The sequence below is a fragment of the Fistularia commersonii genome, chromosome 24, assembly GCF_037954325.1.
Source record: "Fistularia commersonii isolate RoL2024-O1a breed Wild chromosome 24, RoL_Fcom_v1.0, whole genome shotgun sequence".
Classification (NCBI taxonomy): domain Eukaryota; kingdom Metazoa; phylum Chordata; class Actinopteri; order Syngnathiformes; family Fistulariidae; genus Fistularia; species Fistularia commersonii.
This window is the reverse complement of record NC_141307.1, coordinates 8,086,181-8,103,683: the sequence shown is the minus strand read 5'-3', so window position 1 is coordinate 8,103,683 and position 17,503 is coordinate 8,086,181. Positions and strand designations below refer to the sequence as shown.

Genomic DNA, 17,503 nt, shown 5'->3' with positions numbered 1-17,503 from the left:
CACACGCCGCTCATTCCCTTGTGTCTGTCCCACCGGAGTCACCGTGAAGCCCGGCGCGACACGCGCTCAGTCATAGTTCCCCGCCTTACCTTTCGGGTCACTTTCCGTTGTCTCGCCGCCTCCGTCCGTCGCTCGCCGCCGTTCTTGTCATCCCCGTACAGTATTTCTCCATGTGTGCTGAATTTCTTTTTCTCTCGTTTATACCTGTCGCTGTTGAATAATCCAACCGCTGATCTCCGTACCGCTGGCTCTCCTAGGCACTTCCAGGACTCCACATGTACGGTACGTCATCAGGACCCCCTGCCTTTGAACTCCTCCTCCTCTTCGATGCCCTCCTCGCTTCTTTTTACACTCGTTTCTGCTCCTTTTGCGATCGCCAGTAATCAGCGCTTCTACCCTTGGCTCTCTTTCATTTTTCCCCATTCATTCATCATATTCCTAGGAGTCTGGTTGTTGAAGTCCTGGGTTTACTTTGATGCTTCGGCGTCCTGTCGGAGGGCCGTGTACCACGTGACCGGGCAGATGCGGAAGATGCATCAGCCATGTTGTTTTTTTTAAAGCAGGAACATCAGCCTCCACAGGGACCTCCGTGTCCGGGACGAGACGGAGGTTTTATCTTATCTTATCTTGACCTCCACCTGTTTTCTGCTCTCACTACAGATCACAACGGCATCTGCAAAGGTCACAGTCCGTGGAGATTCACGTCTACCTTCATCCGTCACCGTTGCGAACAAGAAGGGGCTCAGGGCCTATCCCCAACAGAGTCCCGCTTCCACCTTGAACTTCTCTGGTCCCGTCTTACAGCACACCGCACAACTGTCTCCCAGCTAGCATACATGTCCTGCACCAGTGCAACACACTTCTCTGCCGCTCCAGACTTCCTCATAGGATACCAGAGCTCCTCTCTTGGCAACCTGTCGTATGACTTTTCAAGGTGTACAAAAAGGCAATGCGGCTCCCACCGGCCTTCTCTGTACTTCTCTATGAGCATTCTCGGCGCAAATACTGCATCGGTAGTACTCTTCCTTTTTCCATGTGTATTTTATTTAATTTTCTCTTTCTCTTGTCATTAACTGTCCCGCCGTGCATTTGAGTCCTGGTATGGCCTTTGCTAGCTCCCTCTTTACCTTAGGCTGCAGCCTAAGGTAAAGTGTGTCTGATGATTTTTGGTTATAGTAACCTTGGTTGCCACTGGCTGTAATCATGGAAACGCAATAGAAGGAGCTCCTGACACATCTGGAAATGACTGGAGGTGGAAAAGACGGGGGACGGCTGCTTATAAAGTGCCCTTCCGCGTAGCCTAGTCTCGTTTACGGCCATACCACCCTGAACACGCCCGATCTCGTCTGATCTCGGAAGCCAAGCAGGGTCGGGCCTGGTTAGTACTTGGATGGGAGACCGCCTGGGAATACCAGGTGCCGTAAGCTTTTTCATGTTCGTTCCCTCTGTCAAAAGCAGGGGGTGCTGTCTCTCAAGAGCGCCAACATTTCACACACGGACACACGCCGCTCATTCCCTTGTGTCTGTCCCACCGGAGTCACCGTGAAGCCCGGCGCGACACACGCTCAGTCATAGTTCCCCGCCTTACCTTTCGGGTCACTTTCCGTTGTCTCGCCGCCTCCGTCCGTCGCTCGCCGCCGTTCTTGTCATCCCCGTACAGTATTTCTCCATGTGTGCTGAATTTCTTTTTCTCTCGTTTATACCTGTCGCTGTTGAATAATCCAACCGCTGATCTCCGTACCGCTGGCTCTCCTAGGCACTTCCAGGACTCCACATGTACGGTACGTCATCAGGACCCCCTGCCTTTGAACTCCTCCTCCTCTTCGATGCCCTCCTCGCTTCTTTTTACACTCGTTTCTGCTCCTTTTGCAATCGCCAGTAATCAGCGCTTCTACCCTTGGCTCTCTTTCATTTTTCCCCATTCATTCATCATATTCCTAGGAGTCTGGTTGTTGAAGTCCTGGGTTTACTTTGATGCTTCGGCGTCCTGTCGGAGGGCCGTGTACCACGTGACCGGGCAGATGCGGAAGATGCATCAGCCATGTTGTTTTTTTTAAAGCAGGAACATCAGCCTCCACCGGGACCTCCGTGTCCGGGACGAGACGGAGGTCTTATCTTATCTTATCTTGACCTCCACCTGTTTTCTGCTCTCACTACAGATCACAACGGCATCTGCAAAGGTCACAGTCCGTGGAGATTCACGTCTACCTTCATCCGTCACCGTTGCGAACAAGAAGGGGCTCAGGGCCTATCCCCAACAGAGTCCCGCTTCCACCTTGAACTTCTCTGGTCCCGTCTTACAGCACACCGCACAACTGTCTCCCAGCTAGCATACATGTCCTGCACCAGTGCAACACACTTCTCTGCCGCTCCAGACTTCCTCATAGGATACCAGAGCTCCTCTCTTGGCAACCTGTCGTATGACTTTTCAAGGTGTACAAAAAGGCAATGCGGCTCCCACCGGCCTTCTCTGTACTTCTCTATGAGCATTCTCGGCGCAAATACTGCATCGGTAGTACTCTTCCTTTTTCCATGTGTATTTTATTTAATTTTCTCTTTCTCTTGTCATTAACTGTCCCGCCGTGCATTTGAGTCCTGGTATGGCCTTTGCTAGCTCCCTCTTTACCTTAGGCTGCAGCCTAAGGTAAAGTGTGTCTGATGATTTTTGGTTATAGTAACCTTGGTTGCCACTGGCTGTAATCATGGAAACGCAATTGAAGGAGCTCCTGACAGATCTGGAAATGACTGGAGGTGGAAAAGACGGGGGACGGCTGCTTATAAAATGCCCTTCCGCGTAGCCTAGTCTCGTTTACGGCCATACCACCCTGAACACGCCCGATCTCGTCTGATCTCGGAAGCCAAGCAGGGTCGGGCCTGGTTAGTACTTGGATGGGAGACCGCCTGGGAATACCAGGTGCCGTAAGCTTTTTCATGTTCGTTCCCTCTGTCAAAAGCAGGGGGTGCTGTCTCTCAAGAGCGCCAACATTTCACACACGGACACACGCCGCTCATTCCCTTGTGTCTGTCCCACCGGAGTCACCGTGAAGCCCGGCGCGACACGCGCTCAGTCATAGTTCCCCGCCTTACCTTTCGGGTCACTTTCCGTTGTCTCGCCGCCTCCGTCCGTCGCTCGCCGCCGTTCTTGTCATCCCCGTACAGTATTTCTCCATGTGTGCTGAATTTCTTTTTCTCTCGTTTATACCTGTCGCTGTTGAATAATCCAACCGCTGATCTCCGTACCGCTGGCTCTCCTAGGCACTTCCAGGACTCCACATGTACGGTACGTCATCAGGACCACCTGCCCTATAACTCCTCCTCCTCTTCGATGCCCTCCTCGCTTCTTTTTACACTCGTTTCTGCTCCTTTTGCGATCGCCAGTAATCAGCGCTTCTACCCTTGGCTCTCTTTCATTTTTCCCCATTCATTCATCATATTCCTAGGAGTCTGGTTGTTGAAGTCCTGGGTTTACTTTGATGCTTCGGCGTCCTGTCGGAGGGCCGTGTACCACGTGACCGGGCAGATGCGGAAGATGCATCAGCCATGTTGTTTTTTTTAAAGCAGGAACATCAGCCTCCACCGGGACCTCCGTGTCCGGGACGAGACGGAGGTCTTATCTTATCTTATCTTATCTTGACCTCCACCTGTTTTCTGCTCTCACTACAGATCACAACGGCATCTGCAAAGGTCACAGTCCGTGGAGATTCACGTCTACCTTCATCCGTCACCGTTGCGAACAAGAAGGGGCTCAGGGCCTATCCCCAACAGAGTCCCGCTTCCACCTTGAACTTCTCTGGTCCCGTCTTACAGCACACCGCACAACTGTCTCCCAGCTAGCATACATGTCCTGCACCAGTGCAACACACTTCTCTGCCGCTCCAGACTTCCTCATAGGATACCAGAGCTCCTCTCTTGGCAACCTGTCGTATGACTTTTCAAGGTGTACAAAAAGGCAATGCGGCTCCCACCGGCCTTCTCTGTACTTCTCTATGAGCATTCTCGGCGCAAATACTGCATCGGTAGTACTCTTCCTTTTTCCATGTGTATTTTATTTAATTTTCTCTTTCTCTTGTCATTAACTGTCCCGCCGTGCATTTGAGTCCTGGTATGGCCTTTGCTAGCTCCCTCTTTACCTTAGGCTGCAGCCTAAGGTAAAGTGTGTCTGATGATTTTTGGTTATAGTAACCTTGGTTGCCACTGGCTGTAATCATGGAAACGCAATAGAAGGAGCTCCTGACACATCTGGAAATGACTGGAGGTGGAAAAGACGGGGGACGGCTGCTTATAAAGTGCCCTTCCGCGTAGCCTAGTCTCGTTTACGGCCATACCACCCTGAACACGCCCGATCTCGTCTGATCTCGGAAGCCAAGCAGGGTCGGGCCTGGTTAGTACTTGGATGGGAGACCGCCTGGGAATACCAGGTGCCGTAAGCTTTTTCATGTTCGTTCCCTCTGTCAAAAGCAGGGGGTGCTGTCTCTCAAGAGCGCCAACATTTCACACACGGACACACGCCGCTCATTCCCTTGTGTCTGTCCCACCGGAGTCACCGTGAAGCCCGGCGTGACACGCGCTCAGTCATAGTTCCCCGCCTTACCTTTCGGGTCACTTTCCGTTGTCTCGCCGCCTCCGTCCGTCGCTCGCCGCCGTTCTTGTCATCCCCGTACAGTATTTCTCCATGTGTGCTGAATTTCTTTTTCTCTCGTTTATACCTGTCGCTGTTGAATAATCCAACCGCTGATCTCCGTACCGCTGGCTCTCCTAGGCACTTCCAGGACTCCACATGTACGGTACGTCATCAGGACCCCCTGCCTTTGAACTCCTCCTCCTCTTCGATGCCCTCCTCGCTTCTTTTTACACTCGTTTCTGCTCCTTTTGCGATCGCCAGTAATCAGCGCTTCTACCCTTGGCTCTCTTTCATTTTTCCCCATTCATTCATCATATTCCTAGGAGTCTGGTTGTTGAAGTCCTGGGTTTACTTTGATGCTTCGGCGTCCTGTCGGAGGGCCGTGTACCACGTGACCGGGCAGATGCGGAAGATGCATCAGCCATGTTGTTTTTTTTAAAGCAGGAACATCAGCCTCCACCGGGACCTCCGTGTCCGGGACGAGACGGAGGTCTTATCTTATCTTATCTTATCTTGACCTCCACCTGTTTTCTGCTCTCACTACAGATCACAACGGCATCTGCAAAGGTCACAGTCCGTGGAGATTCACGTCTACCTTCATCCGTCACCGTTGCGAACAAGAAGGGGCTCAGGGCCTATCCCCAACAGAGTCCCGCTTCCACCTTGAACTTCTCTGGTCCCGTCTTACAGCACACCGCACAACTGTCTCCCAGCTAGCATACATGTCCTGCACCAGTGCAACACACTTCTCTGCCGCTCCAGACTTCCTCATAGGATACCAGAGCTCCTCTCTTGGCAACCTGTCGTATGACTTTTCAAGGTGTACAAAAAGGCAATGCGGCTCCCACCGGCCTTCTCTGTACTTCTCTATGAGCATTCTCGGCGCAAATACTGCATCGGTAGTACTCTTCCTTTTTCCATGTGTATTTTATTTAATTTTCTCTTTCTCTTGTCATTAACTGTCCCGCCGTGCATTTGAGTCCTGGTATGGCCTTTGCTAGCTCCCTCTTTACCTTAGGCTGCAGCCTAAGGTAAAGTGTGTCTGATGATTTTTGGTTATAGTAACCTTGGTTGCCACTGGCTGTAATCATGGAAACGCAATAGAAGGAGCTCCTGACACATCTGGAAATGACTGGAGGTGGAAAAGACGGGGGACGGCTGCTCATAAAGTGCCCTTCCGCGTAGCCTAGTCTCGTTTACGGCCATACCACCCTGAACACGCCCGATCTCGTCTGATCTCGGAAGCCAAGCAGGGTCGGGCCTGGTTAGTACGTGGATGGGAGACCGCCTGGGAATACCAGGTGCCGTAAGCTTTTTCATGTTCGTTCCCTCTGTCAAAAGCAGGGGGTGCTGTCTCTCAAGAGCGCCAACATTTCACACACGGACACACGCCGCTCATTCCCTTGTGTCTGTCCCACCGGAGTCACCGTGAAGCCCGGCGCGACACGCGCTCAGTCATAGTTCCCCGCCTTACCTTTCGGGTCACTTTCCGTTGTCTCGCCGCCTCCGTCCGTCGCTCGCCGCCGTTCTTGTCATCCCCGTACAGTATTTCTCCATGTGTGCTGAATTTCTTTTTCTCTCGTTTATACCTGTCGCTGTTGAATAATCCAACCGCTGATCTCCGTACCGCTGGCTCTCCTAGGCACTTCCAGGACTCCACATGTACGGTACGTCATCAGGACCCCCTGCCTTTGAACTCCTCCTCCTCTTCGATGCCCTCCTCGCTTCTTTTTACACTCGTTTCTGCTCCTTTTGCGATCGCCAGTAATCAGCGCTTCTACCCTTGGCTCTCTTTCATTTTTCCCCATTCATTCATCATATTCCTAGGAGTCTGGTTGTTGAAGTCCTGGGTTTACTTTGATGCTTCGGCGTCCTGTCGGAGGGCCGTGTACCACGTGACCGGGCAGATGCGGAAGATGCATCAGCCATGTTGTTTTTTTTAAAGCAGGAACATCAGCCTCCACCGGGACCTCCGTGTCCGGGACGAGACGGAGGTCTTATCTTATCTTATCTTGACCTCCACCTGTTTTCTGCTCTCACTACAGATCACAAAGGCATCTGCAAAGGTCACAGTCCGTGGAGATTCACGTCTACCTTCATCCGTCACCGTTGCGAACAAGAAGGGGCTCAGGGCCTATCCCCAACAGAGTCCCGCTTCCACCTTGAACTTCTCTGGTCCCGTCTTACAGCACACCGCACAACTGTCTCCCAGCTAGCATACATGTCCTGCACCAGTGCAACACACTTCTCTGCCGCTCCAGACTTCCTCATAGGATACCAGAGCTCCTCTCTTGGCAACCTGTCGTATGACTTTTCAAGGTGTACAAAAAGGCAATGCGGCTCCCACCGGCCTTCTCTGTACTTCTCTATGAGCATTCTCGGCGCAAATACTGCATCGGTAGTACTCTTCCTTTTTCCATGTGTATTTTATTTAATTTTCTCTTTCTCTTGTCATTAACTGTCCCGCCGTGCATTTGAGTCCTGGTATGGCCTTTGCTAGCTCCCTCTTTACCTTAGGCTGCAGCCTAAGGTAAAGTGTGTCTGATGATTTTTGGTTATAGTAACCTTGGTTGCCACTGGCTGTAATCATGGAAACGCAATAGAAGGAGCTCCTGACACATCTGGAAATGACTGGAGGTGGAAAAGACGGGGGACGGCTGCTCATAAAGTGCCCTTCCGCGTAGCCTAGTCTCGTTTACGGCCATACCACCCTGAACACGCCCGATCTCGTCTGATCTCGGAAGCCAAGCAGGGTCGGGCCTGGTTAGTACTTGGATGGGAGACCGCCTGGGAATACCAGGTGCCGTAAGCTTTTTCATGTTCGTTCCCTCTGTCAAAAGCAGGGGGTGCTGTCTCTCAAGAGCGCCAACATTTCACACACGGACACACGCCGCTCATTCCCTTGTGTCTGTCCCACCGGAGTCACCGTGAAGCCCGGCGCGACACGCGCTCAGTCATAGTTCCCCGCCTTACCTTTCGGGTCACTTTCCGTTGTCTCGCCGCCTCCGTCCGTCGCTCGCCGCCGTTCTTGTCATCCCCGTACAGTATTTCTCCATGTGTGCTGAATTTCTTTTTCTCTCGTTTATACCTGTCGCTGTTGAATAATCCAACCGCTGATCTCCGTACCGCTGGCTCTCCTAGGCACTTCCAGGACTCCACATGTACGGTACGTCATCAGGACCCCCTGCCTTTGAACTCCTCCTCCTCTTCGATGCCCTCCTCGCTTCTTTTTACACTCGTTTCTGCTCCTTTTGCGATCGCCAGTAATCAGCGCTTCTACCCTTGGCTCTCTTTCATTTTTCCCCATTCATTCATCATATTCCTAGGAGTCTGGTTGTTGAAGTCCTGGGTTTACTTTGATGCTTCGGCGTCCTGTCGGAGGGCCGTGTACCACGTGACCGGGCAGATGCGGAAGATGCATCAGCCATGTTGTTTTTTTTAAAGCAGGAACATCAGCCTCCACCGGGACCTCCGTGTCCGGGACGAGACGGAGGTCTTATCTTATCTTATCTTATCTTGACCTCCACCTGTTTTCTGCTCTCACTACAGATCACAACGGCATCTGCAAAGGTCACAGTCCGTGGAGATTCACGTCTACCTTCATCCGTCACCGTTGCGAACAAGAAGGGGCTCAGGGCCTATCCCCAACAGAGTCCCGCTTCCACCTTGAACTTCTCTGGTCCCGTCTTACAGCACACCGCACAACTGTCTCCCAGCTAGCATACATGTCCTGCACCAGTGCAACACACTTCTCTGCCGCTCCAGACTTCCTCATAGGATACCAGAGCTCCTCTCTTGGCAACCTGTCGTATGACTTTTCAAGGTGTACAAAAAGGCAATGCGGCTCCCACCGGCCTTCTCTGTACTTCTCTATGAGCATTCTCGGCGCAAATACTGCATCGGTAGTACTCTTCCTTTTTCCATGTGTATTTTATTTAATTTTCTCTTTCTCTTGTCATTAACTGTCCCGCCGTGCATTTGAGTCCTGGTATGGCCTTTGCTAGCTCCCTCTTTACCTTAGGCTGCAGCCTAAGGTAAAGTGTGTCTGATGATTTTTGGTTATAGTAACCTTGGTTGCCACTGGCTGTAATCATGGAAACGCAATAGAAGGAGCTCCTGACACATCTGGAAATGACTGGAGGTGGAAAAGACGGGGGAGGGCTGCTTATAAAGTGCCCTTCCGCGTAGCCTAGTCTCGTTTACGGCCATACCACCCTGAACACGCCCGATCTCGTCTGATCTCGGAAGCCAAGCAGGGTCGGGCCTGGTTAGTACTTGGATGGGAGACCGCCTGGGAATACCAGGTGCCGTAAGCTTTTTCATGTTCGTTCCCTCTGTCAAAAGCAGGGGGTGCTGTCTCTCAAGAGCGCCAACATTTCACACACGGACACACGCCGCTCATTCCCTTGTGTCTGTCCCACCGGAGTCACCGTGAAGCCCGGCGCGACACGCGCTCAGTCATAGTTCCCCGCCTTACCTTTCGGGTCACTTTCCGTTGTCTCGCCGCCTCCGTCCGTCGCTCGCCGCCGTTCTTGTCATCCCCGTACAGTATTTCTCCATGTGTGCTGAATTTCTTTTTCTCTCGTTTATACCTGTCGCTGTTGAATAATCCAACCGCTGATCTCCGTACCGCTGGCTCTCCTAGGCACTTCCAGGACTCCACATGTACGGTACGTCATCAGGACCCCCTGCCTTTGAACTCCTCCTCCTCTTCGATGCCCTCCTCGCTTCTTTTTACACTCGTTTCTGCTCCTTTTGCGATCGCCAGTAATCAGCGCTTCTACCCTTGGCTCTCTTTCATTTTTCCCCATTCATTCATCATATTCCTAGGAGTCTGGTTGTTGAAGTCCTGGGTTTACTTTGATGCTTCGGCGTCCTGTCGGAGGGCCGTGTACCACGTGACCGGGCAGATGCGGAAGATGCATCAGCCATGTTGTTTTTTTTAAAGCAGGAACATCAGCCTCCACCGGGACCTCCGTGTCCGGGACGAGACGGAGGTCTTATCTTATCTTATCTTATCTTGACCTCCACCTGTTTTCTGCTCTCACTACAGATCACAACGGCATCTGCAAAGGTCACAGTCCGTGGAGATTCACGTCTACCTTCATCCGTCACCGTTGCGAACAAGAAGGGGCTCAGGGCCTATCCCCAACAGAGTCCCGCTTCCACCTTGAACTTCTCTGGTCCCGTCTTACAGCACACCGCACAACTGTCTCCCAGCTAGCATACATGTCCTGCACCAGTGCAACACACTTCTCTGCCGCTCCAGACTTCCTCATAGGATACCAGAGCTCCTCTCTTGGCAACCTGTCGTATGACTTTTCAAGGTGTACAAAAAGGCAATGCGGCTCCCACCGGCCTTCTCTGTACTTCTCTATGAGCATTCTCGGCGCAAATACTGCATCGGTAGTACTCTTCCTTTTTCCATGTGTATTTTATTTAATTTTCTCTTTCTCTTGTCATTAACTGTCCCGCCGTGCATTTGAGTCCTGGTATGGCCTTTGCTAGCTCCCTCTTTACCTTAGGCTGCAGCCTAAGGTAAAGTGTGTCTGATGATTTTTGGTTATAGTAACCTTGGTTGCCACTGGCTGTAATCATGGAAACGCAATAGAAGGAGCTCCTGACACATCTGGAAATGACTGGAGGTGGAAAAGACGGGGGAGGGCTGCTTATAAAGTGCCCTTCCGCGTAGCCTAGTCTCGTTTACGGCCATACCACCCTGAACACGCCCGATCTCGTCTGATCTCGGAAGCCAAGCAGGGTCGGGCCTGGTTAGTACTTGGATGGGAGACCGCCTGGGAATACCAGGTGCCGTAAGCTTTTTCATGTTCGTTCCCTCTGTCAAAAGCAGGGGGTGCTGTCTCTCAAGAGCGCCAACATTTCACACACGGACACACGCCGCTCATTCCCTTGTGTCTGTCCCACCGGAGTCACCGTGAAGCCCGGCGCGACACGCGCTCAGTCATAGTTCCCCGCCTTACCTTTCGGGTCACTTTCCGTTGTCTCGCCGCCTCCGTCCGTCGCTCGCCGCCGTTCTTGTCATCCCCGTACAGTATTTCTCCATGTGTGCTGAATTTCTTTTTCTCTCGTTTATACCTGTCGCTGTTGAATAATCCAACCGCTGATCTCCGTACCGCTGGCTCTCCTAGGCACTTCCAGGACTCCACATGTACGGTACGTCATCAGGACCCCCTGCCTTTGAACTCCTCCTCCTCTTCGATGCCCTCCTCGCTTCTTTTTACACTCGTTTCTGCTCCTTTTGCGATCGCCAGTAATCAGCGCTTCTACCCTTGGCTCTCTTTCATTTTTCCCCATTCATTCATCATATTCCTAGGAGTCTGGTTGTTGAAGTCCTGGGTTTACTTTGATGCTTCGGCGTCCTGTCGGAGGGCCGTGTACCACGTGACCGGGCAGATGCGGAAGATGCATCAGCCATGTTGTTTTTTTTAAAGCAGGAACATCAGCCTCCACCGGGACCTCCGTGTCCGGGACGAGACGGAGGTCTTATCTTATCTTATCTTATCTTGACCTCCACCTGTTTTCTGCTCTCACTACAGATCACAACGGCATCTGCAAAGGTCACAGTCCGTGGAGATTCACGTCTACCTTCATCCGTCACCGTTGCGAACAAGAAGGGGCTCAGGGCCTATCCCCAACAGAGTCCCGCTTCCACCTTGAACTTCTCTGGTCCCGTCTTACAGCACACCGCACAACTGTCTCCCAGCTAGCATACATGTCCTGCACCAGTGCAACACACTTCTCTGCCGCTCCAGACTTCCTCATAGGATACCAGAGCTCCTCTCTTGGCAACCTGTCGTATGACTTTTCAAGGTGTACAAAAAGGCAATGCGGCTCCCACCGGCCTTCTCTGTACTTCTCTATGAGCATTCTCGGCGCAAATACTGCATCGGTAGTACTCTTCCTTTTTCCATGTGTATTTTATTTAATTTTCTCTTTCTCTTGTCATTAACTGTCCCGCCGTGCATTTGAGTCCTGGTATGGCCTTTGCTAGCTCCCTCTTTACCTTAGGCTGCAGCCTAAGGTAAAGTGTGTCTGATGATTTTTGGTTATAGTAACCTTGGTTGCCACTGGCTGTAATCATGGAAACGCAATAGAAGGAGCTCCTGACACATCTGGAAATGACTGGAGGTGGAAAAGACGGGGGAGGGCTGCTTATAAAGTGCCCTTCCGCGTAGCCTGGTCTCGTTTACGGCCATACCACCCTGAACACGCCCGATCTCGTCTGATCTCGGAAGCCAAGCAGGGTCGGGCCTGTTTAGTACTTGGATGGGAGACCGCCTGGGAATACCAGTTGCCGTAAGCTTTTTCATGTTCGTTCCCTCTGTCAAAAGCAGGGGGTGCTGTCTCTCAAGAGCGCCAACATTTCACACACGGACACACGCCGCTCATTCCCTTGTGTCTGTCCCACCGGAGTCACCGTGAAGCCCGGCGCGACACGCGCTCAGTCATAGTTCCCCGCCTTACCTTTCGGGTCACTTTCCGTTGTCTCGCCGCCTCCGTCCGTCGCTCGCCGCCGTTCTTGTCATCCCCGTACAGTATTTCTCCATGTGTGCTGAATTTCTTTTTCTCTCGTTTATACCTGTCGCTGTTGAATAATCCAACCGCTGATCTCCGTACCGCTGGCTCTCCTAGGCACTTCCAGGACTCCACATGTACGGTACGTCATCAGGACCCCCTGCCTTTGAACTCCTCCTCCTCTTCGATGCCCTCCTCGCTTCTTTTTACACTCGTTTCTGCTCCTTTTGCGATCGCCAGTAATCAGCGCTTCTACCCTTGGCTCTCTTTCATTTTTCCCCATTCATTCATCATATTCCTAGGAGTCTGGTTGTTGAAGTCCTGGGTTTACTTTGATGCTTCGGCGTCCTGTCGGAGGGCCGTGTACCACGTGACCGGGCAGATGCGGAAGATGCATCAGCCAAAGTTTAGTTTCACAAAATTAAAAGAAAGAAAAATGAAATAAAATTGGTAGTGCGTTCATTTGAGATTTTGTCGCTTTGCAACTACATAAACATATTCAAAAACCATGTACATCCCTTCAAGTTCAGTCCAGTTCAAAAACCATAACCTTAAAGTCCGTTTTGTTTTTCTCAGAAAGTTCAATCGTGGCAGGCCTGATTCGATGCTCGGGATCGTTGGACCAGAAAAACAGAAAATGTCCGTTTCACTTGTTCACAAGCCCCAAAATAAAATGCATGTGCTTTGATGTACTCACTAATCCTTTTGGTGTTGAAGCAATGGATAGTCAAATGTTGTCCATCACCATGCGATTTCCTCTCGGCAAACGGGTTAGCAATGACTTGGCATCACGGCATCACGAAGTGCACTCGGTGAAACTCATCGGTTAAGCCTCAGCAGAAACGTCCAGAGAATTCCTCTCGGTCCACTGAGCATCAAAGGTCTCCAATTCCAAGCTCATATACTTTACATACAGAGTATGAAATTAACTCGCGGTAAAATGCCAACAATGCTAACGCTCGATTAGCATCGCATATGTGCACTTAAACATATCGTCTAAGCATAAAAATCATATACATCGAGTACTCACTCATCACAGGGTTAAATAGTCGAAAACAGCAACGTAGACTCTGCATCCACAATGTTTTATGACCATTCTCCTTTCAGCTTAGCTTCACAAACTTCCCTCGGCAAACGCAGCAGTCGAATGCCTCGCGCCTAGATGTTCTATTGCCTTCCTCATTCAGATCCCGCCATCACGCATGGGATTGGACACTAAGTGTACATCAACCAATACAATTCAAGAAAATACCATATTGACACTTAACAAGTTCGGATGCAAACAAAAGCACATGTTGAGCTGTACGTTTCACACAAGCTTGTGGCGATTAAAAGCACGATTCACAAATAAATGACAAAAACCTTAGATAAGATTAAACCTTGTTTTTAACCATTTATGAACACATTTTAAACATGAAATATTAAATGTTTTACAGCCATTTCAGTCTTAATTAATTTTACTTAAATGTTAAAACATCTTTACATTTTAGCCTGTATGGTCTGTAATGAAATTTTAGACGGGCTACATCCTCCCCCTTCTAAAAGGTGTAGATGTCCTCATCTAACTGTACTGTTTAGACTTAGATCTGTAGGGGCATGTTTTAGGATGTTTCACAAGATCAGGGTTTCCTCTGGCACTGAGGTTCAAGTGAATGACCATGCTCTGGTGCACAATAGTCACAGGTTCCCCAGCTTGAGTTCCAGGTTTATCATAGGTCAAGCGGATCACTGGTTTTACTTCACGCGTTGACTTTCTGCTTCTAGGGCTGGTTTGAGTTCTCAACTCCACATCAGTGTCTTCAGCTGTATCATTAGTATCTGCTTCCTCGTTGGAGGACTGATATTCCTCTTCCTGTGAACTGACAGAATGTACTTTCTCCACCTCCGGTTCACTCTCAGATGAGGGGAAATTTTCAAAGGGAGTATGCTCTGGGGTGGTTCGGTCTGGTATGGACAGTGGTTTCCTGACCTTATCACAGGTTGGGCACTCGTAGACACACTCATACTCAGATTCAGAGTTTGAAGAGATGTCAGATGTCTGATTATTTTGGTGATGTGTTTGATGTCTTAGAGTATGTTGTCTCCTGGTAACTGGTGTTCTGACTCTTTTAGTTTGTTCAGAATTATCGGGAATCCTGACAAGATAACCAATTTGTAGAAGGTGGTCTCTGTGTTGAGTTTTGACACTTCCAGTTCCTTGTTCGGGTTTGACTCTGTCTACAGGTAAGTTGGAAAACTTTTTAATCACAATATAGGGTGTGGATTTCCATCTATCTTGTAGTTTGTTTCCCAGTTACGCCAACATTTCTTATGAGGACTCTTCTTGTAGAGGTTGGTCTCTTACTCATTGATCATAACAGGTTTTGTTTCTCAGATGGCTCTTGGTTGCACACTCTGCAGCTAAATGGTAAGCTTTTTGGAGTTCTTTTCTCATTTTGTCCACATACTGTAGGTGAGACGTCTCTGAATTACCGTCGAGAGCTGTACCAAAACAGAGGTCAACAGGCAATCTGGCATTGTGCCCGAACATTAAGTAGTATGGGGAATATCCAGTGGACTAATTTTTAGTGCAATTATACGCATGTACTAACTGACTGATATGTTGACTCCAGTTTTGTTTCTGCACATTTTCAAGAGTTCCAAGCATTGAGAGAAGTGTTCTGTTGAAATGTTCTGGTTGAGCATCACCTTGCGGATGATAAGGTGAGGTGTGCGACTTTCTTACTCCAAGCATGGATAAGAGTTTTTTTATGAGGCGGCTTTCAAAATCTCTACCTTGGTCTGAATGTATTCTAGCGGGTAGTCCATAATGAACAAAGTACTTTCCCACAATACTTTGGCAACTGTAACTGACTTTTGGTCCTTTGTAGGAAATGCCTGAGCATACCTTGTATAACAGACCTGGGCATTGTATGGCCCGGGCCACATACCTTTGGTTGACTCTGACCGCCAGTGTAAGGTTAATTGGAAATTACAAAATAAACATACTTTCCAATTTCACCTCATTCATGGGCTAAAGCTGCACTGCTTTTATTCTGAAGTTGTTGTTTTTTTTCTTAATTCACGCACATAATGACGTAATGCGAATATCAAGACATGCGCGCGATTGAATCACAAGAAGACAATTTTCGCCCTCAAAAATATCCGCTCAGGCTAAAAAGAGAAAGGTAGATGCCGAATGTAGGATTTTCAACAAAAATTGGACAGCTAAGTATTTATTTACTGAAGTTGGAGGTAAAGCTGTGTGTTTAGTTTGCGGGGAGCAGATTGTCGTGTTTAAGGACTACAATTTGAGTCGGCATTACCAGACGAAACATGCAGAGAAATATAAAAACCTGACTGATGACGAAAGAACGCGGACATTGGAAGCTTTGCTAGCCAAGCTGCAAACGCAGCAAGGCTTTTTTACCAAGCTTCATACATCCAGGGATGCAGCAACCAAGACCAGCTTCGTGATATCCCACAAAATAGCCAAAAACAGCAAGCCATTCGCAGAGGGGGAGTTTGTGAAAGAGTGCTTGGTAGACTCTGCAGCACTAATATGCCCTGAAAAAAAGCGGCATTTGAGCAAGTCCCGCTGTCCAGGCGAACCGTGACGAGAAGGATCGAGGACATTGCGGGGAATCTGGAGCTACAGCTGCAACGTGAAGTGCCAAGTTTTGACGTTTTCTCCTTGGCTTTGGACGAGAGTTGTGATGTCCGCGACACAGCCCAGCTACTCGTATTTGTCCGTGGGATAGCGCCGGACTTCAAGATTACGGAGGAGCTGGCAGCAATGCGGTCGTTAAAAGGGATGACGACAGGGAGCGATCTCTTCACTGAGGTAAATGCTTGTATGGACACGTTGGGACTGAAATGGGACAGACTGGCAGGTGTCACCAAGGACGGTTGTCCAAATCTTACAGGGAAAAATGTCGGACTTTTAAAACGCATGCAGGATAAAGTGACTGAAATTGACCCTGATCAGAAATTGGTATTTTTACATTGTATTTTACACCAACATGTGTTGTGCACATCAGTGCTAAAAATTAACCATGTTATCGATGTTGTTACTATAATAGTTAACTTCATCAGGGCGCGGGCACTGAATCACAGACAGTTTATAACACTTCTGGAGGAGCATGAGAGTGAGCACAGTGACATTGGCTACCACACTTCTATGAGATGGCTCAGCCTGGGCAAAGTGCTAAAAAGAGTCTGGGATCTGAAAGCAGAAATCCAGGAGTTTTGTGAGACAAAAGGCAAGGCCATCCCAGAGCTTGCAGATGAGGACAGGATGGCAGATTTTGCATTTGCTGTTGATGTGACTGCACTGATGAATGAACTGAACACCAAGCTGCAAGGCAAGGGCCTTTTTGTGCATGAAATGCACAGCCTGGTGAAGGCTTTCATGAGAAAGATACAGTTGCTTTCAAGACAACAGGAGAGCAACACTCTCACTCACATGCTGACCCTGAAAGAAGTCACACCTTCAGCTGATAACCTCTGCAGGTACTCATCCATGTGAGGAGCATTGCATGATGAGTTTTCAAGGCGATTTGAGGATCTTAGAACAATGGAGGATGACATGCACATGATTTCTTCTCTCTTTACCTTCCGTGTGGATGAGGCACCCAGTGATTTTCAGCTGGAACTCATTGACCTGCAGTCTGATGTAGTACTGGCAGAGCACTTTAAGTCAGGATCTCTGCTGGATTTCTACTCTTCTCTCAAGGAGGAGAACTTTCCAAACATTAGGAGACATGCTCAGAAGATGTTTGTTCTCTTTGGCTCTACCTACATTTGTGAACAAACATTTTCAATGATGAAGTTTACAAAATCCAGGTATAGATCCTCTCACTGATGATCATCTGTCAGCTGTGCTTCACATCTCCACTTCAGACCTTCACTTTCATTAGTTGGATGAGGTTGCATAGACGGGTTAGGAGACACTGATAGTGGCATTACAGTACAAACATAGCAATCAGTTTGGTCTCCTGCTGTTATATTTATCAATTGCCACCAGAGACTGTTACAGTGAGGAGCATTGTTCTCATTTCATAGTTCTTTATAAGTTTGAGATAGGCCCTTCTTTACTCATCAGACTTGTCATTGTTTGTCTCTGCCTTCTCCTGCTGGGTTGGGTGCTCCTGTTTTGGCTGGCTCATCCTGGACCCTTCCAACTTAAACGGTTAGGGATCTGGTGGTTTCTTCACTAATGCAGCCGATGCCTTGAGACGAGTAAGACTATCCTTCTTACTCCCCTTTGTAGTCAGCCTTCCCCTCTAGCCAGTGTTAGTAGGATCAACAGGGAGTACCTTACAGTGTGATTATGAATCCAAGTGGATCGTTCCGCAGTTTTCACTG

At 49.4% G+C, this 17,503-nt stretch overlaps 8 non-coding genes across 8 annotated transcripts; all 8 read left to right on the top strand.

The window, feature by feature from the left end:
• The first annotated feature begins 1,308 nt into the window (after positions 1 to 1,308).
• Positions 1,309 to 1,427, top strand: LOC147219977 (5S ribosomal RNA). The gene has a single exon (XR_015108323.1). It is a non-coding gene; the product is annotated as a 5S ribosomal RNA (ribosomal RNA).
• Positions 1,428 to 2,807: 1,380 nt separating this feature from the next.
• Positions 2,808 to 2,926, top strand: LOC147219976 (5S ribosomal RNA). The gene has a single exon (XR_015108321.1). It is a non-coding gene; the product is annotated as a 5S ribosomal RNA (ribosomal RNA).
• Positions 2,927 to 4,311: 1,385 nt separating this feature from the next.
• LOC147219975 (5S ribosomal RNA) lies at positions 4,312 to 4,430 on the top strand. The gene has a single exon (XR_015108320.1). It is a non-coding gene; the product is annotated as a 5S ribosomal RNA (ribosomal RNA).
• A 1,385-nt stretch (positions 4,431 to 5,815) lies between these two features.
• Positions 5,816 to 5,934, top strand: LOC147219974 (5S ribosomal RNA). Its single transcript, XR_015108487.1, has one exon. It is a non-coding gene; the product is annotated as a 5S ribosomal RNA (ribosomal RNA).
• A 1,380-nt stretch (positions 5,935 to 7,314) lies between these two features.
• On the top strand, positions 7,315 to 7,433 carry LOC147219973 (5S ribosomal RNA). Its single transcript, XR_015108319.1, has one exon. It is a non-coding gene; the product is annotated as a 5S ribosomal RNA (ribosomal RNA).
• Positions 7,434 to 8,818: 1,385 nt separating this feature from the next.
• Positions 8,819 to 8,937, top strand: LOC147219972 (5S ribosomal RNA). Its single transcript, XR_015108318.1, has one exon. It is a non-coding gene; the product is annotated as a 5S ribosomal RNA (ribosomal RNA).
• Positions 8,938 to 10,322: 1,385 nt separating this feature from the next.
• On the top strand, positions 10,323 to 10,441 carry LOC147219971 (5S ribosomal RNA). Its single transcript, XR_015108317.1, has one exon. It is a non-coding gene; the product is annotated as a 5S ribosomal RNA (ribosomal RNA).
• Positions 10,442 to 11,826: 1,385 nt separating this feature from the next.
• LOC147219970 (5S ribosomal RNA) lies at positions 11,827 to 11,945 on the top strand. Its single transcript, XR_015108554.1, has one exon. It is a non-coding gene; the product is annotated as a 5S ribosomal RNA (ribosomal RNA).
• The last annotated feature ends 5,558 nt before the right edge of the window (positions 11,946 to 17,503 follow it).